We start from the raw sequence: 16629 nt of genomic DNA on the forward strand, positions 1-16629 counted from the left end.
CATGTTAAAACCATGTAATGTAAGCATGGGGGGGAAAGAAGGAAAGTGTACAAACAAGCAATTTCTGTCCATGGGGGAAAATAAAATGCACCAATACAGGCAAATATAACACAAAACTGTTTCTTAGAAAAATCAGTCTTTGTCTGGTGGCTTTCATTTTAGAGCAATCATAGGTTTTCCTTTGTTCGCTTTGGCACTGATATCACGGAAGAAAATACTCTTATTTGCTTAAGCAGTCCTCTCCTGAGAAACTCATATGGTCTTCCCTGATCAAACTATGGACTAGATAAAAAATATTGATACTCTGTCGACTAGAAAGGTATTAAATCAATGTGTATCAAAGTACTAGAACCTGGCCCTATGTTTTTTCAAACTATAATGCCTTATTAAATTCCAACTTGCTGCCCCAGTGCACCAACAGCACTTAATTATAAACAATATTTATTCTTTCTACTAGTATACAGTAATTATTTACTTGCTAATAAATATTCACCACTGCACCATTTCAATTTCACCATTTTCCAGTTCACGTGAATAGGAAAAGCTTCTTTAAAAAAATTAATTAGGACTAAAGCTTAGTCCATTTCTGAACTAAACTGAACATTTCTGTTCCTAGAGGTATGATCTAGACAGGTTACTGTCGCTACCCCAATAGTGTCCAAGTTTTTGCTACCATTTTTATTGCCACCTGAACATTAACTCCTTCCCATAAGGCACCAGGAAACGCAGTCTCTTTCTTAGGGCCTCACTCTGCAAACCTTCTGTGTGCCAAGCCTTACTGGCTTCAGTTGGAGTTCCTTCTGCATTGGGAAGGCTGTGTAAAACTTCTCTTCCTATAAATTTCCTTCCTCTGTTACAACAGGAGCAAAATTTGGGACTTTTGCTCATTCAGACCTTGGCGGGTGGTGTGATTCTCTGCAACTGCCTCTGTAGCTGAAATTGGAGTGGTGTTGACAGACTCGCAGCCACTTCCTCTAGGAAGGTTACAGTAGTATAGGGCAAATCGTTAGTGGGTGACTTTTCTTTGCTTGTACCTACTGAGAACGTGACCCAAAGAATATTGTTCCCTGAAAATATTCCATACAATTTGGTAGATTTCCTTTCATTCTTTTAATGACCACTTTAACTGGCTTCTGCCTGGTTTTATATATTTCCAATCCTCCTCCTTACTCATCACACTCTTCACTACACACTGTCTACTTGAGAAAATAAATTGCTCAACTCTCAGCACAGAGGGGAAAATAATGGATGCTCTGCCTGCTAATGTTCTGCCATTGAAATGTAGCAGACACAGGGTTAATTATATCTAACCAGCTCCAGAGACTGTGTCCAAACGATGATGGATAGGCTACTGACAGAGTGACTATGATGATATCTCTGACGTCTAAAGCTACAGTCAGTTTCTGGCTTGCTACTACATTATTTTGGCTCGGTCTTCAAGATCTCTGAAGACATCAAACAGGTCAAAGTGTTCTCCCTTTCTGCTTTCCAACTTTGGAACAAACATGACTCGTATACTTCCAGCTGCATCTTTAATTCCTCATTGCCAATACAAGGTGCTAAATTAGCAGCACTGGAAACTGGAAACACACCAAAGCACATGCAGCAATGGGTAACAACAGTGCATATGCAAGCTTTGCAACAGTGTCCCTTCCCGACCCATCAGTGTGCTTCAGGCATGACCGCCTCTAGGGAGTGTCCTCACTAGGAAATTTGTGTTTTGTTGGGGTTTTTTGCACCAGTGCAACCAATAGTGAAAGCTGTACAGCAGCCTGGGTACAGGCACTTTTACCGCCATACCATCTGTACCTTCTGCCATTGGTAGTACGGGTCAAAAAAAAATTTAAACACAAACCTGGCTACAGCTGTCCCTAGTTCAAACAAGGCCCTAACTGAGAGAGGTACCATAGTTCAATGTGCCCAGCCCATAGAATAAGAATATCTACAAAGGTCCCAGTTCTGAGTGGGGTTTCAGTGATATGGATATCTGTCCAATAAGAATTGGATGGAGAGCATCTTACTCAATTCACAAAGGCTATTGAACAGCTATTAAGATTAGTCAGATTCAAACCAGAGATCTAGAGATGACCATTCTCCACTGTGTCCATAATGAATTGAGGGCGCCATCTGTTCTCCACCTGGAGAACGTTATAGGCACAGGATAAGCACCACAACTAAGTTGGCTTAGGGGGAGGCTAAATAAATTGTTGGATAAAGTTAGAATTAGGACGAAGAAGCAGTGAGGGTCCATACATTTAATATCTAGAACAGAAAACCGAGGATACCAGTGAGGCACTGGGACCCAACTTTCTGCAAACTTGTGAGATATCCCACCTTAGATGGGTAGATCTGATAATCACATACAGTTTTACACCCCTAATGTTTTCATTTCCCTGTTACATTTTTACCTATAGGCCGTGACCATCTAGTAAGCCCGGTCATGCAGACCTGTGACTGTATGCCTTTTCTTTCCAGCATTGCCTGCAGTGACTGTGCTTCTTGTACCTAACCCTGATCCCAAGCATGGTGACCAAGAAGCTCACTATTGGATGCCTTACCCTCACTGGAAAGAAGAGACAGTATAGGTATTGCAGGCTGCATACAGAGTTGTGATCAAGGGCCTCGAGACCAATTAGACTACATTAATTATCTTTTGACACAGCCTCCAGCTTCTTAAAAATTCCATCCCCATCCCCAACACACACATCCTTTAGATTCTTCAAAGAAATAGACCTGTCTGATAGCCTGGACAGGTTGAAATCTCTTGCGTGCCAGGGGCTCAATTATATCTTTCAACACAGCTCGTCACCTATAATCCTACGGCCCAAATGTGGGGGCACTGACCTTTTCAAGTCTCAGAAAGGTTGCTCAAATGAAGATGACAACCAAAAAAATAAATGAGTGGAACAGGAAACTCTGCATGACGCAGAAATAATTTCTCATGTCTATGAAAGGTTTTACTCTGACTTCACTTACATAATTTATCAGTTTGGATATTAGTAAAAGTGTACTGTCTGCACGAAAAGGAAAATCTGTGGAGTTTTGCAAAGGATCCATCCTAACTAGGAAGGGCAGACAAGAAAAAGAATTAACAACCTATGTGCAAGCTTTTTTAATATTCATTAGTTAAAAGGACACTGTCATCTTAGGCTGACCCAAGAATTTAAGTTATGAACAATTAAATAAAAAGGATATTGACAAAAACCTGAAATTAATAGAAATGTTTTTGTTTTTAATTCCAATTAATAGGGATTTTTTGTGGAGGTAACTTTACAGTTTCCCCTCAACTGTTGGGAACTACATGCAAAACCTGGAAAAATGAAACTGACTAGAAACAGACATGAAACTGGTCAGTTGTTACATTGTTCAAACTGAGTGAAATGCAAATAATAAATAAATAAGCAAGGAGTATAAATGGTGAAGAAATAAAATTGGTTTGCAATTCTTTTCATTTTAATAATCTGATATGTTAATTACAGAGGTGGAGAAACTGTATATATTTTTAATTATCTGAGTTTCAACTTGACAGTATCTCTTTAAGATAGAGTAAGCTTTAGATGTTTGCACTTTTTCATTATCACACTAACATTCATTGAAATCTATGTATTTTTCCTTGGAGCTCTCTTATTTTGCCCCAAGAAGTGCATATCTTTATATTAATAGGATTTTGTTGCCTGACAGCCACTAAATGCACATGTAAAAACACAAATCTATGCCCAGCAGAGTTAAGGACAATAAGAAGGAGTTTTTTTAAGTGTAATAGGAACAAAAAGAATCCTAATAAAAGTAAATGGTCCGTTACTAGATAGAAATTGTAGAATTATCAACAATAGTGCATAAAAGGCAGAAGTGTTCAATGAATCATTCTGTACTGTATTGGGGGGCGGGGGACAGATGACGTAGTCATATCATATGATAACACCCTTTCCATTCTACTAGTATCTCAGGAGGATGTTAAACAGTAGCTACAAAAGTCAGACATTTTAAAATCAGCAGGTCCAGATAATTTGCATAGAAGATTTTTAAAAGAGCTGGCTGAGGAGTGTGCTGGACCGCTAATTTTGATTTTTAATAAGTCTTGGAACACTGAGGAAGTTCCAGAAGACTGGAAAAAAGCTAATGTTGTGCCAATATTTAAAAAAGATAAAGATAAATATGACCAGGGTAATTATAGGCCTGTCAGTCTGATATCGATCCTGGGCAAGATAATGATGCAGCTGCTTTGGGACTAAATTAATAAAGAATTAAAGAAGGTTAGTATAATTAATGGTAATCAACATGGGTTTATGAAAAATAGATCCTGTCAAACTAAGTTTATTTTTTTATGAGATTACAAGTTTGTTTGATAAAGGTGTTGATGTAATATATTAGATTTCTGTAATGCATTTGACTTGATGCCACAACATTTTGATTTTAAAAATTAGAACAATATAAAATGGCCATGACACACATTACATGGATTAAAAGCTGGCTAACCAATATGTTTTAAAATGTAATTGTATACACAGAATCCTCATGTGGGTGTGTTTCAAGTGGGGTCCTTCTGGGATTGGTTCTTGGCCCTATACTATTTAACATTTTTATCAATGACCTGGAAGAAAATATAAAATCATCCTGGATAAACTTTGCCAATGACGCACACAAGTTGAGGGAGTGATAATGACCAGGACAGATCACTGATACAGAGCAATCTGGATCACTTGGTAAGCTGGGTATAAAAAAAGGGTGTTTAATATAGCTAAATATAAATGTATACATCTAGGAACAAAGAACACAGGCCATGCTTACAGGATGGTGAACTCTATCCTGGGAAGCAGTGACTCCCCAAAAGATTTGGGGGTTGTGCTGGATAATCAGCTGAACATGAGCGCCCAGTGTGCAGCTGTGGCCATGTGGGCTAATGCAGTCCTTGGATTAATAGACACGGGAATCTTGAGTAGGAGTAGTGAGGTTAGTTTATCTCTGAATCTGGCACTGGTGCGACTGCTGATGGAATACTGTGTCCAGTTCTGCTGTCCACAACTCCAGAAGGATGTTGATAAATTGGAAAGGATTCAGAGAAGAGCCTTGAAAATGATTAAAAGATTAGAAAACCTGCCTTATAGTGATAGACTCTAAGAAGCTTAATCTGTTTAGATGGTTAAGGGGTGACTTGATTCCAGTGTATAAGTATCTACATGGGGAACAAATATTTGATGCTGGTTCTTCAGTCTAGTGGTTCCAGTGGCTGGAAGCTCAAGATAGACAAATTCAGACTGGAAATAAGGTGTAAATTTTTAACAGTGAGGGTAATTAACCATTGGAACAATTTACTAAGGATCATGGTGGATTCTCCAACACAGGCAGTTTTTAAATGAAGATTGGACATTTTTCTCTAAGATCTGCTCTAGGAATTATTTTAGGGATGGTTTATGGCCTGTAATATAGAGGAGGTCAGACTAGGTGATCACAATGGTCCCTTCTGGCCTTGGAATCTGTTAATCTATTAACCTTTTAAATACATTGGACAAGCTGTACCTGTGCTATGTCATGCTCTTTCATGGAGCTGAAGGTCAGAAGTGACCACCAGATCACCTAGTCTGACCTCCTGTACGTCACAAGCCACCAACACCACCCAGGACCCGCACACTAAATCCAGCAATGGAAATGAAACCAAAGTAAATGAAACCCAGAGGAAACTAGACTATGTGCCGCAAGCAGAGAATAGGAGAGACAGAGCTTCCCCAGTGCTTGAAGCCGCTACAATGGCAGGGAAATGATTAAGTGAGAGAGACCCAGATAATCCTGGGGGGTTACCAGTGGAGTGGGGGGTTACCAGTGGAGTTCCTCAAGGTTCGGTTTTGGGTCCGATTTTATTTAATCTATTTATCGCTGACCTCGGAACCAAAAGTAGGAGTGGGCTGATAAAGTTTGCGGATGACACGACGTTGGGAGGTATTGCCAATTCGGAAAAGGATCAGGATATCCTCCAGGGAGATTTGGATGACCTTGTAAACTGGTGTATTAGTAACAGGATGAAATTCAATAGTGAGAAGTGTAAGGTTATGCATTTAGGGATGACTAACAAGAACTTTAGTTATGAGCTGGGGAAGCACCAGTTGGAAGTAACGGAGGAGGAGAAGGACCTAGGAGTCCTGGTTGATCGCAGGATGACTATGAGTAGGCAATGTGATGTGGCCGTTAAAAAAGCTAATGCGGTCTTGGGATGCATTAGGCGAGGTATTTCTAGTAGAGATAAGGAGGTGCTAGTCCCGTTATATAAGGCATTGGTGAGACCTCATTTGGAGTATTGTGTGCAGTTTTGGTCTCCCATGTTTAAGAAGGATGAACTCAAACTGGAACGGGTACAAAGACGGGCCACTAGAATGATCCGAGGAATGGAAAGCCTGTCGTATGAAAGGAGACTTGAGGAGCTCGGTTTGTTTTCCTTAACCAAAAGAAGGATGAGAGGAGATATGATTGCACTCTTTAAATATATCAGAGGAATAAATAGCAGGGAAGGAGAGGAATTATTTCTGCTCAGTGCTAATGTGGACACGAGGACAAATGGATACAAATTGTCAGTCAGGAAATTTAGGCTTGAAATTAGACGAAGGTTTCTAACCATCAGAGGAGTGCAATTCTGGAACAGCCTACCGAGGGAAACAGTGGGGGCGAAGGACCTCCATGACTTTAAGATTAAGCTGGATAAGTTTATGGAGGAGATGGTATGATAGGATAACGGGCTTAGTCAATAGGTCAATTAAGTGCCACACTGGTAATTAGTACAATGGGTCAATGATAGGATAATGTTAGCCTTTTTCCAGAGGGTATAGCTGGAGAGTCTTGCCCGCATGCTCGGGGTTCAGCTGACCGCCATATTTGGGGTCGGGAAGGAATTTTCCTCCAGGGTAGATTGGCAGTGGCCCTGGAGGTTTTTCGCCTTCCTCCGAAGCATGGGGCAGGGGTCGCTTGCTTAAGGAGTGGGTGGATCGGCTTATGTGGCCTGCATCTTGCAGGAGGTCAGACTAGATGATCATAATGGTCCCTTCTGATCTTGAATTCTATGATTCTATGAATCCTGGCAAGTGACCTGCACCCACATACTGCAGAGGAAGGTGAAAAGCCCTCAAGGTTACTGCCAGTCTGACCTGGGAGAAAATTCCTTCCAAACCCCACATAAAGTATAAGCTTTAGCAACACAAGATATAAGTGAGCCCCAGGGCTTTTGAGCCCAGCCCCTACCATCACAAGCAACCCCTCCATACAATTGCTCTCATAAGTTTGCCCAGCTTTTTCTTAAAACTAATTAAGTTGTTTGCCCACACAATTCCTACTGCGAGGCTGTTCCAGAAGCTCACCCCTCTGATGGCTCGAAATCTTCTTCTAATTTCTATTCTGAATTTGTTCATGGCCAGTCAGGGGCGGCAGAGCCTTTCCAAAAGTGGTAGGGCCCTAGCCCATCCTGTTCTGGTAGCCCTGCAGCCAGTTTTCATCCATTTGTTCTTGTACCAACACTGTCCTTTAGTTTAAATAGCTCTTCACCCTTCCTATTTACCCCCGTAATGTATTTGTAGAGAGCAATCATATACCCTCTCTGCCTTTTTGTGACTCTAAACAAGCCAAGCTTTTCCAGTCTCCTCTCATAAGATAGGTCCTCTATTCCCCTGATCATTCTAGTAGCTCTTCTCTGCACCTGCTCCAGTTTAAATTGATCTTTCTTGGACCTGAGTGACCAGAATTGTACACAGTATTCCAAACAAGGTCTGACCAGCGCCTTGTACAATGACATTAATACTTCTCTATCTCTACTGGAAATGCCTTGCCTGATACTTTCTAGGATCGCATTTGCCTTTTTCAAGGCATCCCATTGGTGGCTCATAGTCATCTGGTGATCAACCCACACACCCAGGCCTATCTCCTCCTTTGTTCCTTCCAACTGATCAGCTCCTCACTTGTAGCAGAAATTCTTATTATTAGACCCTAAGTGCACTTTGTACTATTGCACCTTGTACTCTGTACTGTAATTTTGTCCTGTCTCTGAGTCTTTGAGATCATCAGATCTTCCTGTATAATAATCTGATCCTCCTCACTACTGATGGTGCATCCCAACTTTGTATCATCAGAATATTTGTTTAGCACACTCCTACTTTTTGTGCCAAGGTCATTAATAAAATGTTGAATAAGATTTGTCCCAAGACCAATCATTGAGGAACTCTGCTAGTAACCTCTCTCCAATCCGATAATTCACTTTTCAGCACAACCCACTGCCTTCTCCCTTTTACTTAATTCCTTATCGACCTTACAGTGCTTGTACTGAACCCCATTGTCTCTAATTTAACTAATAATTTCCCATGTATTATGATGTCAAATGCTTTTACTGAAGTCCAAATATATTAGAGCTACTGCACTTCCCTTATCTAAAAAATCAGTTATTTTCACCAAGAAGGAGATCAGATTAGTCTGGTATGATCTACCATTGGCAAACCGATGTTGGATTACATCCCCTTTACCACTATTCATTTGACCTCTATGAATTTAATTATTACAATTATTACTTTAATTATTTAAATTTACATCTATTAATTTAATTTCACAATTTGCTCTAAATCCTTGCATACTACTGAAGACAGTAACTAACAAGCCTATAATTGCCTGGATCACTTTTTTGAAATATAGGTATGACGTTACCTATTCTCCAGTCATATGGTGCTACCCTTGAATAGACAGATTTATTAAAAATCCTTGTTACTGGACTAGCAATCTCATGTGCCAGTTCCTTCAGTATTCAGGGATGGAAGTTATCCAGTCCTCCCAATTTGAGTGCCTTAACTGCTTTACGTTTTTCTTCCACTTCAAATGTGAAAATGTCTATTTCTAGACACATTTCCATCAGCCATACAGCACTTCATGCACATGTTCCATATTATCATTGTCATCGAAAACTGATTCAAAGTATTGATTTAGTGTTTGGGCCATACCTAGGCTATCTTTAATCTCCTGCCCATCCACACTGCGTAGCCACCTAGCTTCATCCTTCCTTATTCTCTTTTTATTTATATAACTAAAAAACCTAATTTTTAATTTCCTTGGCAAGAGCTAGTTCAGCTTGTCTTTTAGCAATTCTCACTTTATTCCTACATTTTTCTAACCTCCACTGTGTAGCTTTCTTTGCTGATTCCACTCCTTTTCCCACTCCCTCAAGGCTCTATGCTTACTCCTAATTACTTCTTTGAGGAAGTTATTCATCCACCTGGATCTGGAGCCTTTCCCCACAATTTTTTCCCCCTTTCTTGGGATGCATATTTCAGATAGTTTTTGTAGAGTTGATCTGAAGGAATTCCGAGCGTCCTCCGCATATAAGTCCTTCAGTTCTTCAATCCAGCTGACTTCTTTAATTCTCCAATCTGCCCTTTTGAAATAAAAAACCATAGTTGATTACCTGGTTTTGATTATCATTCCATTTAATTTAAACTGAATCAACTCGTGACCCTTGATCCAAGGTCATTTCCTCTGACTAGCTCTTCTATGATGTTCTCACTATTTACTAAAACGGAGTCTAAAATTGCATCACCTCTGGTTGGTTCAATGACAGTTTGATGAAGAAAACTATCATCTATCACATCCAATAATATCTGGGCCCAACCAGTATTAGTAGCATTTATTCTCCAATTTGTATCCAGGAAGTTAGTCTCCCTTATGACACAATTCCTAAAAGTATCTCTCTCTCTAACAGTATTAAAGAGATCACTATCCATATCTGAGTCTGACCATGGGGGTGTATAACAGACCCCTAATGCCATCCCAACAGAATCTCTTTTACAATCCTTTCCCAAAGTGATTTTAACCCAAACAGACTCTATTTTGTCATTACTATCACTTCATATTTCTTTACAGTTTATTGCTTCATTGATTACAATGCTACTTCATCGCCCTTACCTTTATTTCTCTCTACCCTAAACAGCACATACTCTTCAATACCTGTATTCCAGTCATGAGTGCTATTCCACCATGTTTCTGTAATCCCCATAATATCTGGTTTGACCACCTTCACCAGTAGTTCCAGTTCCTCTATTTTATTGCTCAGACTCCTTGCATTTGTCTACAAGCAGTTCAGTTGCTTCCCTCAGACCACATGCAGTTTTCTAGCTTGTGGTGTTCCGTCATCCCTTACTATATTGTCATGTAGCTGTTCCTGGGTATTGAACCCAGGCATGGAGATTTCATGAGTCTCTCCCAACCTTCTCCCCTCATCTCCCAATTTTAACATCCTTCTTATTAATCATGCCAGCTTTGATCCCAGAAGATTAATTCTCCAGGTCCTCAAGTGGAATCCATCAGTTGAGAAGAGTATTCTATGCATAAATTCCTTCCAGTGGTCGATCATCCCACACCTTCCTCATAGCACCAATCCTTGAGCCATCTGTTGATCTTAATTATTTTGTCAGGCCTTTGCTGCCTTCTCTAGTGTCTGGAAGTATTCTACTGAAAATCATCTCAGCTTCCACTTCGTTAAGAGTCTTACCCAGCTGAGCTTAGTCATCCTTGATCCATTCCAATGGGAATCTAGCAGTGTCATTTGTCCCAATATGCAGCATGATCAGTGGATTTTTTAACCACTCTACCAGGATCCTCTTCAGCCTCACATCCACATTACTTATCCTTGCTCTTGGTGGACAGCACTCTCTTCTGTTCTGTGGATCTGGTCTGGGGACAGGCCTGTTGAGTCTTCTGAGCGTGGAGTCCCTGTTCACTAGGCCTGTCTCTTCCTGTTATTGGTAGGAATCTGTTTTATGCTCTCTCTCAGTCCCCTGTACATCATCCTCATTTTTAATTTGGCTCCAGTCCCTGATTATCTCCATCATTTCTTCCTCTCTTCTACAGAGACTTTTCTTCCCTTCTTTTCTTTTTCTTCCTCACCATCCCATCTTCTGCCTTTCTCCTCCTCATTCCCCAGCGCAGCAAACCTGTTATTCAACTTGATTTCACCACCTCTAGCTGATCCCTTCCTTTACCTTGCCCTCATGGTCACATTCTTCCATGGATCTCTCTCCTCTTCTGGCAGTCCTCCCTCCAGCTCCTTTTGTTCAGCAGGGGTCTACAAATCTTGTTGTCTGTACCATCTCCTCTGTCTTCTCCGGCATTATATCTTCATCCTCAGATGAATTCCATCATTGTATTAGCAGGAGTGTTGTAAACAAGACACGAGAAGTAATTTTTCCACTCTACTCTGCGATGATTAGGCCTCAACTGGAGTATTATGTCCAGTTCTGGGTGCCACATTTCAGGAAATATGTGGACAAATTGGAGAAAGTCCAGAGAAGAGCAAAAGAAATTATTAAAGTTCAAGAAAACATGACCTATGAGGGAAGATTGGGAAAAAATGGGTTTGTTTAGTCTGGAAAAGAGAAGACTGAGAGGGGTCATAACAGTTTTCAAGCACTTAAAAGGTTGTTACAAGGAGGAGGGAGAAAAAATGTTCTTCTTAACCTCTGAGGATAGGACAAGAAGCAATGCGCTTAAATTGCAGCAAGGGAGGTTTAGGTTGGACATTAGGAAAAACTTCCTAACTGTCAGGGTGGTTAAACACTGGAATAAAATTGCTGAGGGAGGTTGTGGAATCTCCATCACTGGAGATATTTAAGAGCAGGTTAGACAAACACCAGTCAGGGATGGTCTAAATAATACTTAGTCCTGCCATGAGTGCAGGGGACTGGACTAGATGACCTCTCGAGGTCCCTTCCTGTCCTATGATTCTATGATTATCTCCAGCTCAATAACTAATATTTGAATCTTTTCTGCCATGAGCTCTGTCAGGCCATATTTCATACATAAGTAGCTTCCATCAGATACCCCCTCAAGGATGATGTACATTATGCAGCTCACTGTCTTCTTTCTCTTCTTTCCTTCTTGGGTCACTTCTAGTGCTGCCTCAGTAGCCATCATTGTCTTCTCTTCCTAGACCCTCGGCCTCTAATAAGCAAGGTCAGGCCCTTTCCTCAGTAGCTGTTGCTGAACCTATTAGACTTAAACCGGGTTAAAATAACTGATATTTACAACACTGCCTCAGTCAGCAAGAGACCTTTATTGCACCTTAATTGATTTTAGAGTCTCTTCAGAATTTGAAATGGCCAAACTACTACCAAAGTTTTGGCTACCAAATATGAATGACTTTTACTTGATTCCTCCTTACAATATTAATTTTCTTCCCTGGGAAGTTTCTGCAAGCGGCTTAAGGAGTAGCAACGGAAATGTCTGTTTCCTGGGGGTGTTAAGTTAGGAGGAAGCAGCTGCGTGGGATAGGTGGAAAAAAGCAGATGAAGTGATTTTCTTAGACTGTAGAGCAAGATTCTCAGCCGGTAGATATCAGATGATTTACACTAGCTGAGAATCTGACCCCCTGTATTTAAAAATAGGAGAGCTGAGAAAGAGAAGGTCTCTGGGTGAATGGAATGGGTATTTCCTCTTTAAGATCTCTTCAAAGCACAAACTTCCCAGAGAAAGTCAAAGATTTGGGGAGTGGGTGTTGAGTTCATGGAAACGCTAATTATGGCATCATGATCCAGGGGATTGGGCGTCAGGATCAGCGACCAAGAGACTTGGGTTCTATTCCTGACTTTGCCCCAGGGTCATGGTGTGACCTTGGGCCAATTACTTAACCTCATCATTCCTCTGTTACCCTGTCTGTAACATGGGGTAATAGTACTCACCCAAGTGTGGAAAGCACTTGGGATCTAGGGATGAACTATGATAGATAAATGCTAAGAATTGTTTGTTTATTGAATGCATATCTGTGTTCTGCCTAAATTAGGATTTTATACTATGCCCATCGCTGTGGCATTATCATAAATTGAGGTATGAGTTTGGGATGCTTATGAAGACATAAGATGAGGCTCAGAAGAGGAGCCTGGGTACTCACAGAAACTGAGCACCCCTCTGAGCCCTACAGGCTGGCCCTTTAGCTGAAGGTTGAGGCCCAGTAGCAGGGAAGTGTGAGGGCCACTCATGCTGTTTTTGCTCTGTCGGTTCCCAGCCAATGGAAGTGTGGAGCCTGTGCTCAGGGTGGGGGCAGCGTGTGGAGCCCTGTGGCCCCCCTGCCTAGAAGCCAGACTCACTGCTGGCTGCTTCTGGGGCACAGCGCAGTGTCGGAACAGGCAGGCACTAGCCTGCCTTAGCTGCGCAGCACCACTGATGCCACTTTTAATGTCCCGGTCAGCGGTACTGACCAGAGTGCCCCAAATTAATAAAAAATTTGGATTGAACTGCCCCAGATCCCTGGTGGCCCTCTCAAGGATTAAACTCACAACTCTGGGTTTAGCAGGCCAATGCTCAAACCACTGAGCTACAAGCACAGTTCAGTGCCTTACATGCTGTGACCCAGTACTGAGTTGTGACCCGAACTTTGAAAAACACTACTTTAAATACTGCACTGATTGAGTCTCACATAGGCACAGAACCACGACTGAAGCTTGATAAAGTCCATCATCACAGTTAATCTGCCACTCAAGAAAAAAAAAGTTATGGGGAATGAAAATGAGGGGATGGGGGAAAAATAAAAATATTATAATGACTATTTAACATTTTTATTGTGATAGCTCCTAAAAGTCAACCAGGTCAGGATGCCGTTGTGCTAGACATTGTTCAAACACACAGTTGGTGACAGTCCCTTCTCCAAAGAGCTTATAATTTAAAAAACAAGACAGAACAGCTGGATGAACTGAACATGTGTGCCAGGGTGGATGTGAGAGAAAAACAGGGTAACCACCTAGATAATAGGATCCAACCTGGTTAAGGTCTTCAAGCACTGCCACAATATAAATGTTAAATAATAATAACAATAATAATAGGATGTGTGCAATTCTTAGCCAATCAGAGCAGTGATCACAACTCTTCACCTGCCTAGCCCTCATCAGATTGCAGTTGCCATTGTACATTACAGCAGAAGGAAATTTGGAGGAGGGGGAGGTGGTGGCTTTACAGATTTTGATCTGCAGCTTTTCTTGTTCATAAGGGGCAATGTGGGAGAGAAGCAGCGAATGCGATGATACTTGCACACAATACTTGCACCTTTTATCCATGTATCTCACAGTGCTTTACAAAGCTGGACAAATATTATCATCCCTGTTTTACAGAGGGAGAGGTGGAGAACAGAGAGGTTAAAGGGGTTGAACAAGGTGAATCAGTGGCAGTGTGGGGAAATGGCATCCAGGTCTTCTGCCCTCTAGTCTCCTAGTCTAGACAACTAGACATCAGTGTACAAATACAGAACAAGCCTGAATAAAAATCTCCTTTTTAACCAACTGCCGGGGACCATCATAATAAAATAACGATTCCCCTTTTTATTCCACTTACTCTATCCTACAAATAGTCATGGAGCCTGCTATTCTCCAACTTCCACCAGAATATAATTGTCAAGCAAGATGAAAAATGTTGTAATTTAAGTACACCTCTGCCCCGATATAACGCTGTCCTCAGGAGCCAAAAAAATCTTACTGTGTTATAGGTGAAACCGCGTTATATCGAACTTGCTTTGATCCGGAGTGCGCAGTCCTGCCCCCCCGGAGCACTGCTTTACCGCATTATATTCAAATTTTGTGTTATATTGGGTCGCGTTATATCGAGGTAGAGGCGTATGTCCCAAACCGAGAAGGAAGTCCATATGGTCTTTAAGGGAAGAGAGTGTGGGGTGGTTTAGCACTGTTACCATTTAAAACAGCTTTAAATGAGCAAGTAGGTGATGACATCAAGAGACTGAATAATAACTTCATGCACCCTGGGGGTGAAGTTGCTGCCACACCAAGAGCTGGCTGTGTGTGAATTGCTTGTCTAAAGTGAGAAGTGCAGAGTAACTAGCTGGTGCCATCATTATCATTTTTAATCAGGTATTCTTGGGAAGGCCGGGCAGGGATGGCATGGTGAATTCATGGGGAAAAAAACCTTCCCATCTGGTGCACCATGTTCAAATCTTGGCTAAGGTCACAAGGAGTGATGGGTAAATCACAAAGAGCTCAAAATTCTGATTTGGTTCAGATGCGTCTTAGGTCTGCAACACTGCCCTGAAAACCTCCTGGTGAAAATGTCCCATGAGACTGCTGGTAATTTTAGTTATCTGTCTGTCAGCTTCTTATATGGCCCCCTTTGCCATAGTATCTGCACTCCTCCTAGACGTTAATGAAGTAAGTCTCAGAACTCCTTGGAAGGATAGAGAGAATTAGTCCAACCCCCTTCTTTACATGTGGCACAGGGAGTTTGTGACTTGCTCAAGCTCATTGAACAAGCCTACGGCAGAGACAGAAACTTAATCCTGATTTCTTGAGTCCTAGTTCAGAGCCTTAAACATAAGATCAGCCCTCCTGTCATAGAAACCAGGTTCAAATCCACAGGGAGACTGTGGAAAGTGCCCTTCAAATTAAATTGTAGCAATTGGAAAGGTTCTGTGAGATTTTTTAAATTTAATCAGAATCAATTCTCTCATCCTTGGACACAACTGAAAGTAAGTATTTTAGGTCCTTTCCCTATTTTCTCTGTTTCCTTTATGTCTTTCTGTCTGCCTGTCTGTCCTCATGAATGATGCTTGGGTATCATGTGCCCTGTGTTAGCCCTATCCAGACCACATAAAATTACAGGTTAATAAGCTCTACCCCCTTTTTTCCAGCTAGGCACTCTCCCAAAGGGAATATTTGCAGAAAAGCGTGCAGGCAGTTAGCTGCTGCAGTTCGCACTGACATAAATGGAAGTGACGTAGCTAATACCCCAAATCCCTAAATTCATCTGCTGCCCTTAAGGAACAGCAGCAATGCCCAGGATTTTCCCTTTTCCTGTTTGTCCTGTGGCTCTTCTGTAAAGTCGGATGTTAGCAGGAGAGAACAGCTCGATTTTTCTCAACACACTTAGCAGGGCCTTCTGAGTCCCATTCACCTCCATGACCTGAAAGTCAGGATTGCAGGATTTTGAGTGAGTGAGTGAGTGAGAGAGAAACAAACACATGAAGAAATGAGCAGTTGTCCTCAAAGTCTTGAGGGGAGGGAGGAGGGGAGATTATAACCTCAGTTCCCTGTAAATCATTCGTTTAAAAAAAAAAATGCAGTACCACTCCATGCCGTGTGTGAGAGACTGTGTGGCAGAGTCTGATGCATAGGAAAATCTGCACGGGAAAGCTGTAAGGGGAGGAGGACAAAAAACAACACGGATTAATGGCGTGTGTATGCGCATGCACACACATGCCTGCGCCTTCTTTCTCCGAGGCGCCCACAAACAATCCTCATTGGCAAGGGGCTTCGTTAACCACCTACTTCCCCCAGAGCCGCCCTCTTCCTGGATGCTCTGCAAAGAAGCTGCCTCTCTTTGTCTCTCCCTCCATTCCCGGGCAGCGTGGGTGGTGGTTTGCGGAGGGAGGATTGGTTTTGATTAATATTAACGCTGTGTCTGTAGCTCTTTCCCGACCGTTTTAGCAGGTGATTTCTCTTTTCAGTCGGACATTGATCTGCGGAGACATACACGAGGGGGCGCAGATCGATATCGCCAGCGCAGGCACCACGCGCCCAGCGCTTTTTATTTCTCTCTCCCTTCATCTATTTATTTAATCTTCCGGCTGCCCTAATCCGTCACCCTGCAGCCTGTCAGATCTGGGGGCTTCAGTCAGGCAGCTTC

At 41.8% G+C, this 16629-nt stretch overlaps 1 protein-coding gene across 12 annotated transcripts in view; it reads left to right on the forward strand.

Moving 5' to 3' along the window:
• Positions 1–16629, forward strand: part of TNRC6C (trinucleotide repeat containing adaptor 6C) — a 610512-nt gene that overhangs the window by 260455 nt on the left and 333428 nt on the right. The window lies entirely within an intron of this gene.

This window comes from Mauremys reevesii, linkage group 15, assembly GCF_016161935.1.
Source record: "Mauremys reevesii isolate NIE-2019 linkage group 15, ASM1616193v1, whole genome shotgun sequence".
Taxonomy (NCBI): Eukaryota; Metazoa; Chordata; order Testudines; family Geoemydidae; genus Mauremys; species Mauremys reevesii.